Genomic DNA, 12,379 nt, shown 5'->3' on the forward strand with positions numbered 1-12,379 from the left:
AACCCTGAAATCATACACTAAAGTAACATACAGATTGTATTTATACACACACACCACACATATATGTAACAATGAATAAAGGTCACGAAATTGAGAGAGCAAGATGGGTGCATGGAAGCAAAAGGAACAATTGTGTAATTAAATAATTAAAGCTGGGTGTGACAGTATATACCTTTAAGGCTAGCCTTGAACTCAGATCCACCTGCCTCAGCGCTGGGACTAAAGAGTGTGCGCCACCATGCCTGATCTAGATACACTTTTAAAAATCTGTGTGTGGCCGGGCGGTGGTGGCGCATGCCTTGAATGCCAGCACTTGGGAGGCAGAGACAGGTGGATCTCTGAGTTCAAGGCCAGCCTGGTCTACAGAGCAAGTTTGAAGGACAGGCTCCAAAACAAACCCCCCCCCAAAAAAATCTGTGTGTGTGTGCGTGCGTGTGTGCATGCACGCTTGCCCTCGAGAGCGCACAGGCGCCCTTCTCCTAAGATGCACGTTTGGAGGCCAGAGACTTTGGTGTGTCTTCCTCAGTTTCACTCCACCTTTTTCTTTCTGGTTTTCGAGACAGGGTTTCTCTATGTAGCCCTGGCTGTCCTAAAACTAGCTCTGTAGACCAGGCTAGCCTTGAACTCACAGACACAGAGATCTGCCTGCCTCTGCCTCCCATGAACTACCACCACATGGCCTGGCTCACCTTAAATTTTTAAGGTTCCTTCACCTTAATTTTTTTTTTTTTTGAGGCAAGGCCTTTCACTAAACTGGAACTCACAGTCTGAGGACACTGGCCAGTAAGTCCTTAAGATCCTCTCCTTCCTGCCTTGCAGTTCTGGGATCATGGTTTATGTGTTTTTGTACCTGACTTTATTTAGATACTAAGGATACAAATCCAGACCTTCATGGTTGCCCAGCAAGGACTTTACCCACTAAAGCATCCCCCCAGTCCCTATGTGCAACTAAAAAGAAACTTTTTCTTCATTGGGTGTAGTGGTACATACTTACCAATCCCAAAACTTTGAGAGGTGGAGATAGGAGGGTCAGTACTAAGGCCAGCCATCTCTTATAGTTTGAGACTAGATTGGGCTACATGAGAAACTGTCCTGAAAAACCAAAGCACACAAAGGTCTTATTGGCCCCTGGTTAATTGACTCCATGGGTGTAGAACACAAAAACCAACTGTATATTTTGAAGGCATTTACCCCAAATCTTGTAACCAGAGTTAAAAGTAGTTCTTTTGAGAGCTAGGAGCAAAAAGATGAATAGCTCAGTAATGGCCATAAGCATAGTTAACCAAAGGGACCAGGAGATCAAGGATTGATACCAGTTATCAGATACTTGACTAAACTTTCTAATTATCCCTGACTGGTTGGCATGGAACCAATGTTTCTCCCAGTGTCTTACCTTGTATCATGAAGAGATCCAGGCCTCTGAAGAAATCTCTACTAGGGAGTCTACCTGAGTTTCCAGACAGTAAATAGGATTTTTCAGATAACCTAGGTCTATGTCTACTTGAACACTGAGTTCCTTGAAATTTTTATCTCCCACAATTAGGGCTGAAGTAACAACTGCAGCAGAGCCCAGCCCTAGATGCCTGCCCCCACCATGAGGGACAGCTTGTCACACAGAGGAAACCCAGAATCTAGATTTAGGTGGATCCTGTCCTCTTTATTATTATTATTAATTATAGATGGGACACTTGTTCATGTAAGCAAGCCAAGTAGTCCCTGGGGCCTGAAAATACACCCAGCTGCCATTCCTGGGGTTAACCTGCTGTACATGGCTATAGGAAACTGCATGGGGAACTATCTAAATGGTATCTTAGCAACATTAAGCAGGCACCATTTCCTTGGAGGACCCACAGGGTGAACACAGGTTGATCCCACTTACAGTTGTAAGGATTAGAAAGGGATTAATTCCAAGCTCAACATAGCTATGGGGGTTTGGGGGCCCAGGCATAGCCAGCATTGGTTTGAACAGGAATGGCCCCCACAGGTTAGGTTCATATATGTGAATGCTTGGTCATTAGAAAGTGTTGCTGCTTAACAGGGAGTAGAAGGTGTGCCCTTGTTGGAGTAGGAGTGACCTTGAGGAGGAAGTATGTCACTAGGAGTGAGCTTTAGGGTTTCAAATACTCAAATCAGGCTCGGTGTCTCTCTCCACTTGTTGCCTGCAGATCCAGATGTAGAATTCTCAGCTACTCTCCAGCACCATGTCTGCCAGTGTGTCTCTATGCCCCTCATCCTGACAATGAACTAGAACTCTGAAATGAAAGCAAGCCCCAATTAAATGTTTTATTTTCTAGGAGTTGCCATGGTCATGGTGTCTCTTCAACAGCGATAGAACATTGACTTAAGACACCCATGTCCAGTTGAGAATGGTTTAGGAACTGATAGACTCCTTTTAGCATACCAAATTCTGAGGAGCTGGCTTTTTTGGTCTCCTTGACTCCCTACCCCCCTGAGTTACCAAAGGGATTTCTGGGGAAATTTGAATTTTGGAGCTTGCAGTCTTAGGAGACTCTATTCAAGGGGTACCAAGATGTGGCGCCTGTGCCACAAGCAAGTCTAATATAGGTGAAAGCCTGGAGATTGAAATGAAAGACATCCAGTCGTTTGTGCTGAGAGGTTTTTGTTTTTTGTTTTTTGTTTTTTGTTTTTTTTTTTGTTTTTTTTTTTGTAGAGAGGGAGCAGTCTTATATACAGACTTACAGCACAGTGGAAAAACCCCAGGTGGAAGGGATCATGTTTTCACAACTAGATGTTGATGTCAGTGGGGCAAGGCCAGGGCAGTAAGCCAGGACTAGAGAACAGAATGCACTTGGACTGGAAAACAGGATACACCTATTGGTGATAGGCCTTTTCCATGGGAAGACAGGCAAAATAGGACAACCATAGTATAAGGGACCTGTCATCCTTAGTGGGTCAGAGGACCTGGTGACAACCCATCTATTGTTGTCCTTGGTAACTTCCTTCAGCTAGGTAGGGTGGATCCACCAGCAACCTTCAATGTCTTAGGAGTGGTGAGAACCATAGAATACGGGCCTTTCCACACTGGCTGCAAGATGTGGGTCAGGAGCCTCTTTATTCACACCAAGTCCTGAGCTGGAACTTGTGCTCAGGCTCAAACGGGGATAAGGGCACAGACTCTCACATTGTCTGATGACTAGCCCTTTGTTTAGGCTTGTTGCGGGGCCTGTAGGGACTTGAGGGAGGAATGGTTAATAATTTCTGCCTCATGAACATAGCTTAGGAAGGAGAGGGGGAACCTCCCAAATATAAGTTTAAATGGAGTAAAACCGTCTTGATTTGGGGTATATCTGGTCCTTAGAAGGACACATAGTAACTGGACGTTGGTAGCTCACGCCTTTAATCCCAGCACTCAGGAGGCAGAGGCAGGTGGATCTTTGAGAGTTTGAGGCTGTTCTGGTCTACAGAGTGAGTTCCAGGACAGCCAGGGCTGTTACACAGAGAAACCCTGTCTCAAAAACAAAACAAAAACAACCCACCCCAAAACCAAAACCAAACAAACCCCCTCCAAAAAAGTGTGTGTGTGTGGGGAACAGTAGGAGGTTTTGCTAGTCTCAAGGACTTACTAAAGTTTCTTGTAAGGTCCTGTTTCTTCTAAAGTACCTGTCCTGAGCTCTGTAACCTATAGGCACAATGTAGTTGTCTTTTTTTTTTTCAAGACAGGGTTTCTCTGTGGCTTTGAAAGCTGTCCTGGAACTCACTCTGTAGACCAGGCTGGCCTCGAACTCATAGAGATCCTCCTGCCTCTGCCTCCTGAGTGCTGGGATTAAAGGCTTGTATGCCACCACCACCTGGCTCTTTTTCCTTTTTTTTTTTCTTTTTTTTTTTTTTTTGTTTTTTGTTTGTTTGTTTCTTTGTTTATCGAGACAGGGTTTCTCTGTAGCTTTGGAACCTGTCCTGGAACTCGAATTGGCTGGGATTAAAGGTGTGTGCCACCACCATCCAGTTTACAATGTAGTTTTCAATCAGCATTTAGGACCTTTGTAAGATTTGGAGAAACTTAAGCTGTGAAGACTGAGCCACTGTCAGAGTGGGAGAGGGGCAACCCATATCTAGGTATCATTAACTCTTGGAGTTGGTGACTGCTGATGTTGTCTACATTTGGTTGAGATAGGCTTCCACCCATCCAGAGAAGCTATCTATGAAAACTAAGAAATATTTAAACCCAAGCACTGTGGGTTTTACCTCTGTAAAGTTGACTTCTCAGTGTTCTCTAGGGGCCCTCCTTGGGTGCGGGTTCTGTCCCAGCCTTTTTTTTTTTCCTCCTTTGGGATTCACTTGTGTACACCTGAACATCTGAACACAATGTCTTTGACAAGACTGTCTAGTTGAAGGATGGAATATTTGGCCCTGAGTAACTCAGCAGATTTGGATGCCCCCAGGTGGATGGCCTGGTGTAGTTTGGTGACCATTTGTCTTCTGAAAATAGGAGGGAATATGTCTGGCAAGAACCACCTATTTGTCACCTTCCTTTTCTGTCCATTTGGTTTCTTTCTGTGTGTAGTTTTGGTGTTGGGTTTGGGTAGGGTGACCAAGATCTGAAGTGGTCCCACTCACTGGTTCTAGGGTTGCCTTCTGGGTGGCTAAGTCTGCTGTCCCATTTCCTTGGGCATCCTGGGATTCCCCCTTTTGATGCCTTTTGCAGTGGACAATGGCAGCTGTATGGCCTCTAATAGGGCCAGGATTTCTTTGTTTTTAGTTTTCTTTCTGGTTGAGGTGAGGAGTTGCCTTCCCTTATAGAGATACCCATGAATATAGGCTATAGTAAACCCATAGCAACTGTTGTGTACACAGTGATGAGAGTCTTCCCTCCAGCAAAATGCCTGGGTTAATGTCAAAAGCTCAGCTGAAGTCAATCATTTGAGAGACTGAGCCCAAACTGTCCTGTCCAAGGTGACAACTAGAGCCCCATGTTACCTGATTCCATTTTGAACAAAACTTCTCCAGTTGATGTTATAGTACCTCTTCCAATTCTGTTTTGTCAGGTCTGACCAATTGGACCACATCAGTCAGTTCTAGGAAATAGCGGAGAGGCTCTGTTGGGTTATTGTGTGGCAGCAGGATGGCTTTTGATGACCGAAGTTTTATAGAATTGGGTATGGAGTTGGTCTAAGAGAAGTGCTTGATAACAAGTTATTTGGGTGTTGGACATCTATCTCGCTGGGGCCTCTAGAATGTTGTGAAGTAATTCTACCAGAGAACACACAGAAACTCTTTTCTCTTTGTAATTTTACGTGTATTGGTGTGTTACCTGCATGTATGTCTAGGCACAATGTGTGCATGGTGCCTTTCAAGAGTCAGATGAGAGTGTCAGATCCCCTGGAACTGGAATTAAAGGCAGTTGTGAGCTGCCATGTGGATGTTGGGAATAGAACCTGGGTCCTCTGGAAGAACAGCCAGTGCTCTTAACCACTAAGTCATCTCTCCAACCCAACACATAGAAACTCTTTTGTTTTTTTTGAGACAGGGTTTCTCTGTATTGCTCTGGAGCCTGTCCTGGAACTCTCTCTGTAGACCAGGCTGGCCTTGAACTCAGAGATCGACCTGCCTCTTCCTCCCAAGTGCTGGGACTAAAGGCATGTACCACAACCGCTCGACTAGAAACTCCTTTTTTTAATAGTTTCATTGAGACAAGTTTCTTTGTGTAGCCCTGGCTGTCCTGGAACTCACTCTGTAGAACAGCTACCTTGGAACAGAGGTCTGCCTGCCTCTGCCTCCCAAGTGCTGAGATTTGTCTAGCTCACATAGAAACTCTTAAGAGCCAAACACAAAGTCTGTATTGCTGGCTGGTGACTACATAGGAAACTTGCCCAAATCATTCAGCTCAAAGACTCAACACGTTTTTGCCTTTTATGTACAAAAACCACATCCTGGTTGGCACACATTGGTTAACAAGAAGTGAAACTACAGAAGCAAAAAACAAAGGTTAGTATGTTTAGGGACTTTCCCAGATCCTGGAATTGTGGATTAGGTCTTTGATAGATTAGATCTTTGTTTCCATTTTGGCAGGTGTTGCGGAGTATGTTCTGGGTCCTAAGGTTAAAATGGTGTCCCATATGGCTTCAGTTGTGCTAAGGTCTCAAGGTCTGTTACAGTATGTGGCCCACTCCTTGGGCAGAGGATCCTGCCCAGAGGACTATATAAGACTGGGTAAGTGAGTTGAGCAGCGGCATGTATGCGTTCCTCCTTGGTTTTGTTTTTTGTTTGTATCTGTGTTTTGCTTGCATATAAGTCTGTGCACCACCTGTGTGCCTGGTGCTCTTGGAGGTCATCAGATCCCCTGGAACTAGAGTTATGGATAGTCGTGAGCTGTCATGGGTGCTAGGAACTGAACTCATGTCCCTTGGAAGAACAGCAAGTACTCTTTTTTTTTTTTTTTTACGAGACAGGGTTTCTCTCTATTATTTCGGAGGCTATCGGTCCAGCCTGGCCTCGAACTCACAAAGATCCGCCTGCCTCTGCCTCCCGAGTGCTGGGATTAAAGGCATGCGCCACCACCGCCCGGCTAGTACTCTTAATCTCTGAGCTCTCTCCAGCTCTGTTCTTGAGTGTCTCTCACCGTGACGTCCACATAATAATGGACTGTAACTGGGAATTATGAGCCAAATGAACTTCCTCTCAAGTTGTTTTTGTTGGGGTATTTTGTCACAACAGGGAAAGAAACCAAGACACCACATTCCCTTGGTACAATCCCTAGCAACAAAGGAAGAAAAAGGAAGTTGGTTTTCTGGGCTTGCTTCCCAGACTTAAAAGGTAAGGTTAATGTGGAGCCATTGGATGATAGCATGCTTGAGCAGTGCTGCGTCCTTCCGTGAGTCTTGTGTGACTGGTTCTCCTGACCCCATAAAACTAGGGGTTTGTACAGAAAAGGGATACAGTAAATATGCTGGTGTCTACATGAGGTAAGACACAGAGATAACAGATAAGGGCATGAACTAGGATGCCACAAGTAGGTCATAAAAAGCAGCAAGGCTGAGGAATATTTAGAAATAAAAGTTGGCACAAGATGGGTGACTGCTGAAGAAACAAGGCAAACAAGCTTTGATTGGAGGGAGTGACTATGATGGTTGTTGATACTACAAAAAGAAGCAGGTTTGCTGAAGGAACAAGACTCATCTCTCAAGGAGACACGTTGGGTCAGGGTCAGGGTGGTCTATAAATCAGGAAAACTCTTGGTTGTTGATAGTGAACACCAACCATCAGCTATTTGTTTATCTGTTTTTGTTTTTTTTGTTTTTTTTGAGATAGGGTCTCCTGTGTAGCCCTGGCTGTCCTGGATGGAATTCTGTAGTCCAGGCTGGCGTCGAGATCCATCCTCCTCTGCCTCCAGAGTGTTGGTATTAAAGGTGTTAGCCACCAGCCTGGCAATTACCAGCTGTTTAAAAGCTCTAAAAGTCCTGAGTTAAAGTGTGGGGCAACAGTGCATTTCTCTAAATCTGCACTGAACGTTTCATTCAGTAGCACCTTACAGATGTCCTTGATTTTGTCTGGCATTGCTGTGGTGTAAACCCAGGCTCTCACATACACGAGGCAAGCGCTCTACCTCTAAGCTACACCCCAGCGCCTACAATTCTTTGGGAAGAGCTAATGTAGACGAAGAAATGTGAAATCAGATAAGCACAAAAGTAACTTTTGGTAGTCACAACTGGAGTTGCGTGCTAATGGCATCTACTGTGTAGAGGCCAGGGATACTGCCTACCATCCTACAGCACATAGTCTCTCCCTCTCTGCCGAACCAAAAACTATCGGGCTTTAAAAGTTAATGGTATCGCTGCTGAAAAACCCTGATCTAGGAGGAATACAAAATGCAAGCCAGTAGGTGGTGGTACAGGCCTTTGATACCAGCATCTGGGAGGCAGATGCAAGTAGATCTTCATGGGTTCAAGGCCAGCCTGGTCTACAGAGTGAGTTCCAGGACAGCCAGGGCTACACAGAGAAACCTTATTTCGAAAGCAAACAAAACAAATGAAGAAACAAAATTTATTTTAAGAAATAGAAAATACAGCCAGGAGGTGGTAGCTCACGCCTTTAATCCCAGCACTCGGAAGGCAGAGGCAGGTGGATCTCTGTGAGTTCGAGGCCGGGCTGGACCAACAGCCTCCAAAACAATACAGAGAAACCCTGTCTCGTAAAAACCAAAATAAATAAATAAATAAATAAATAAATAAATAAATAAAAAGAAATAGAAAATACATCCCCATTTTAATTCTGATTCTTTCTGTCTTTAGTGGACAGGGGATAGTGGCCCATTTGAAGAGGAATATTCAAAACTTCAATTTCTTTTCACCCTGGTAGCTGTCTAGGTGCAGAGACATAGTGGTAATGGCGACAAGTTTTTAAACTGGTAAAGGGTCACAGAACTGCCTCCCGCAGACATGTTCTTTCATCCCGCCCTGCTGTGGGATGAGCACTAGGAGCCTCCCCCTTTTGCAACTGAGAAGTAGCCAAGAGACTAATTCCCACACAAAATAAACCCAGTCACATTCTGCAGAGTTAATTTCACACTCAGGTCTACCAGCTTCACTATAATAGTCTGGTAAGACTAAGGATAGTCTCATTACAAAATCTATTTCCTTGACAGAACACAGGCTCCATAAGGAGTTCAAGGGAACTTTAGGTCACAGTCTAAAAGAAAAATGACATTTAAGGAACAACCAAAAAACATCCAGAGGAAGAGACCAGACACCTGAGCAAACCTTTCTTCATCCCAGGAAAATCTCGAAAGCATCTACATTCTTGACGCCAGTGGGCAAACTCGAGAGCGTCTGAGGTCGGAAGCCACTAGCATCCACGCCTCTAGGGCAGAAATAAGAGGAGAGCCAATAGCTTCCCGGCCGGTTTCATAAGCACCGCCCCAAGGCACGAGCATGCGCAGCTCTCCATCCCGGCCCCTCCCAGCGCGGGTCCACCCCCGTCACAGAGCATGCGCTCTCCTCCAGCCGCCCCGCCCCTCCCTACCAGTGCTCCCTGTTCCTTAGAAACCGGGCGGCGTGTTCCCGGTATCGGTGCGCTGGATTCCGGTGTCCGCGCATCCGCACTAGCCTCCCTCAAGGCGGACGGGCGGCCTCCGAAAGCCGTCCAGATCTATGGTCTCGCGAGCGGCTCCGGACGGGCGATGCCAGCGTGCCAGGTGAGAGGCAGCCGGCGGCGGGTGAGGGCGAAGGAGGGCATGGCGCTGCTGAGAGCGGGCACTGGCCCGGCCTCTGCCGCCGCCCAGATCCTGAGGTTGGAAGTGAGCATACGTGGGGCCCCGGCTGGAGAAGGCCTGTGCTAAATGCCATTATGTGCATTGCACTGAGTACCAGGCTCGCCCTGGGCTTCGTTTTCCCCACCGTAGAGATAGGACCTGCGCGTTTGGAAGCAGAATTTTGGATCCGGTAGGATCTTGAACCTAACCCATCGTTACACAGACGTGAAACCCTAGGCTGCCTCGCCTAGTGCGGAGCAGACTACTCCCTCCGTACCTTACCTGTGTGAGGATGGGCGCTTTGTAGATGAACGTTTGTGAGGTGTGGGAACTTCAGACAAAGGACTCGTCGCATAGCTGATCCATCCTCTCGCAAAACGAGATGGAATTTTCAGGCGGTACATATATTAGAAACTGGTGTTCAGGTAACAGCTTGAAAAAAAGGAACATCCGAGAAGTGTTTGGTTTACCCTGCCAGCCCCGAGTGCTGTGTCCCTGTTGGCTCTGGCCTACTTTTGTAGCCCAGGAAAACGATAACAACAAAAAAAACCTGCTGGATTTGGGGAGACAAAAGACAGATGAGGTGTGCCTGCTAAGGTTTTATTACACCTAAATATGAGGAAAGACGGCTGGGAGACGAGCATTTGTGAATGGGTATGTGAACAGCTTGACCTTCCAGACTGCAGCAGGATCTAACGAACAGGACAGAAATGTAAAGGTACAAAACTATATTGGGTAGACAGCAAGGAAGTAATGGTAGGTTTGTGTTCATTGTTCCCAGTATCATGCAGAGGGCAGAATACTGAGGAAGAAATCAAATAGTGCTCAGGCACTGTTCTTGCCCATCTGTGGGCACGAAGACTTCCTGATGGAAGACCACTCAGTTGAAAGAAACAGCCCTTAAACTAGAAAAAAGACATTATTATCATACAGAGTGATAAGGAAAATGATTGTCTTTGAGTAGGGGAAGCTAGATTCACCTGTGATAAGGAAACTCATTTCCTTCTTAAAAACAAAACAAAAAAAAACAACTACACCAGAGAATGTAAGTTTCAGGACACCCATTTTACAGAAAACAGAAAATTAATGCTTTAGGGCTATGAACTTAAAACATATTTTGGGGCCAAGATGGAGATTTTTGTATGCAATTCAATTGTTAGAATCCCTTTATCCCCCCCCACACATTGTTTCTGTGTGTAGACCTGGCTGACCTGCCCTGGCACTCGCTCTGTAGATCAGGTTGATCTCGAACTCCACGGAGATCCACCTGCATCTGCCTCCTGAGTGCTGGGATCAAAGGCGTGTGCCACCACCTGCAGCTAAATTGACAGTTCTAAAGAATCCCTGTTTTATAGAAAATTCTGTTATAAAGAATGTTCACTTAGAATATGGTTGTCACTTTTCCTATGAGATTATTGGTCTGAGTCTAATCCTTTATTCAAACTCACTGTGTAGCAGAAAATGACCCTAGAATTGTAATCCTCCTGCCTCCACCTTCCAAGTACTAAGACTTTACCACCATGTCTGGTTTTATAAGGCCCCAGAAATTGAGCCCAAGGCCTTGTACTTGCTAGGCATGTACTATATGAACTGAGATACAACTGTAATCTTCCATTACTAAATTTTTTTTACATTTTATTAATTTATTTTGTATGCATGAATATAGAGGTCAGGGCAGCTAGTCCTACCATGTGGATCCTGGGCGTGGAACTTGGGTGTCAGGTTTGGCAGCAGGTAGTTTTACCTGATCAGCCACCTCCAGGCCTCTGTGTGTGTGTGTGTGTGTGTGTGTGTGTGTGTGTGTGTGTGTGTGTGTGTGTGTGTGTCTAGAAATTGAAGCTGAGTGAGGTTGGTATGTGCCTGTAATCCTAATACCCAGGAGGTGGGAAAATAGCAAGTTCTGGGCCAGTCTGGGTTGCATATTAAGATTATGTCACAAAAACACAAAAAGGGCCAGAGAGATGGCTTGGTGGTTAAGAATGCTTGATGTTGCTGGGCGTGGTAGTGCAAGCCTTTAATCCCAGCACTTGGGAGGCAGAGGTGGGTGGATCTCTGTGAATTCAAGGTCAGCCCAGTCTACAGAGTGAGTTCCATGACAGCCAGTACTACATAGAGAGATCCTGTCTTGAAGAAAAAAGAGAACACTTGATGTTCTTGCTCAGGATGGGTTAGGTACCCAACACTCACATGGTGGCTCACACCATTCATAAATCCAGTTCCAGAGAGTCTGGCATTCTCTTCTGGCCTTCTTGGACACACATGCAGGCAAAATACTCACAACATAATATAAAATAAATCCAAAAATGTTTTTAGAATAAGTAAAACACACAGAGGCCAGGTAGTAGCTCATGCCTGCAATCCCAGCACTCAAGAGCTAGAAGCAAGATTTCTGAAAGTTCAACGCCAGCCTAACATAACAATACAAGCAAACAAACAATATCAGTAAAAGCCTAGAAAATTCAGATGTATGATTTCTATAGTAATTTAGATTTCATGTGTGCACAGAGAGGCCACCCTTTCCAGGACTGTGCATTTCAGGTTTGTGATGATAAGATCAACTTCCATTGGCCCTGAAGTTCCAGCATGCAGTTGCCTCACTCTGGATTGTGCTTTTCAGTGGGAGATGGAACTTTTTCAGAGAACTGAACTGTGGGAAAATGATCTTTCCTCAGCTTGAAGCTACTTTTAAAATCTGAGGGTCTGAACCAAAAGAAGAATGTCACATTTTTTGTAGTCAAGATGACAGATACAGTGAGAGTAACTACTAACTCCAAAGATGGCTTCACTCGAGAGAAAGAAGCATCCTAAGAGTAAGACAGGCTGCCTGAAGGTCCCAGGAAAGCTGTAATTTTCATCAGCAGTTACTCATGCAGCAGTGTATGCAACAGACACTGCTCCTTTTGATTCTGTGTTAGTACTTTTTGACCTGGGACATGGGTTTTCAAGGGACATTATCTGTACCAGCTTCATTAAAATAAACAATATTTGTAAAAACCGTAAAAAAAAAAAGAGATTTTGTGTGTGTGTGTGTGTGTGTGTGTGAGAGAGAGAGAGAGAGAGAGAGAGAGAGAGTTTGTCTATATGTATGTATATGCACCATATGTGTGCTTGGTACCAATGAGGGCCAGAAGAGGGTGTCAGATCTCCTGGTACTAGAGTTACAAATGACTGTGA

General features: G+C 45.2%; 1 protein-coding gene across 6 annotated transcripts in view; it reads left to right on the forward strand.

Moving 5' to 3' along the window:
- Window positions 1–8,996: 8,996 nt before the first annotated feature.
- The window catches only part of Gfod2 (glucose-fructose oxidoreductase domain containing 2), a 29,469-nt gene continuing 26,086 nt past the window's right edge, over window positions 8,997–12,379 (forward strand). For 3 of the 6 annotated variants that reach the window (XM_040736586.1, XM_040736583.1, XM_040736588.1), the window contains exon 1: window positions 9,008–9,148. The gene's annotated coding sequence lies outside the window, so the exon portion shown is untranslated. Of the gene's footprint in view, window positions 9,149–12,379 lie in introns of all 6 variants that reach the window. The other 3 variants (XM_040736584.1, XM_040736587.1, XM_040736585.1) reach the window with 3 other exon arrangements.

This window comes from Mesocricetus auratus, unplaced genomic scaffold (assembly GCF_017639785.1).
Source record: "Mesocricetus auratus isolate SY011 unplaced genomic scaffold, BCM_Maur_2.0 Super-Scaffold_100062, whole genome shotgun sequence".
Lineage (NCBI taxonomy): Eukaryota > Metazoa > Chordata > Mammalia > Rodentia > Cricetidae > Mesocricetus > Mesocricetus auratus.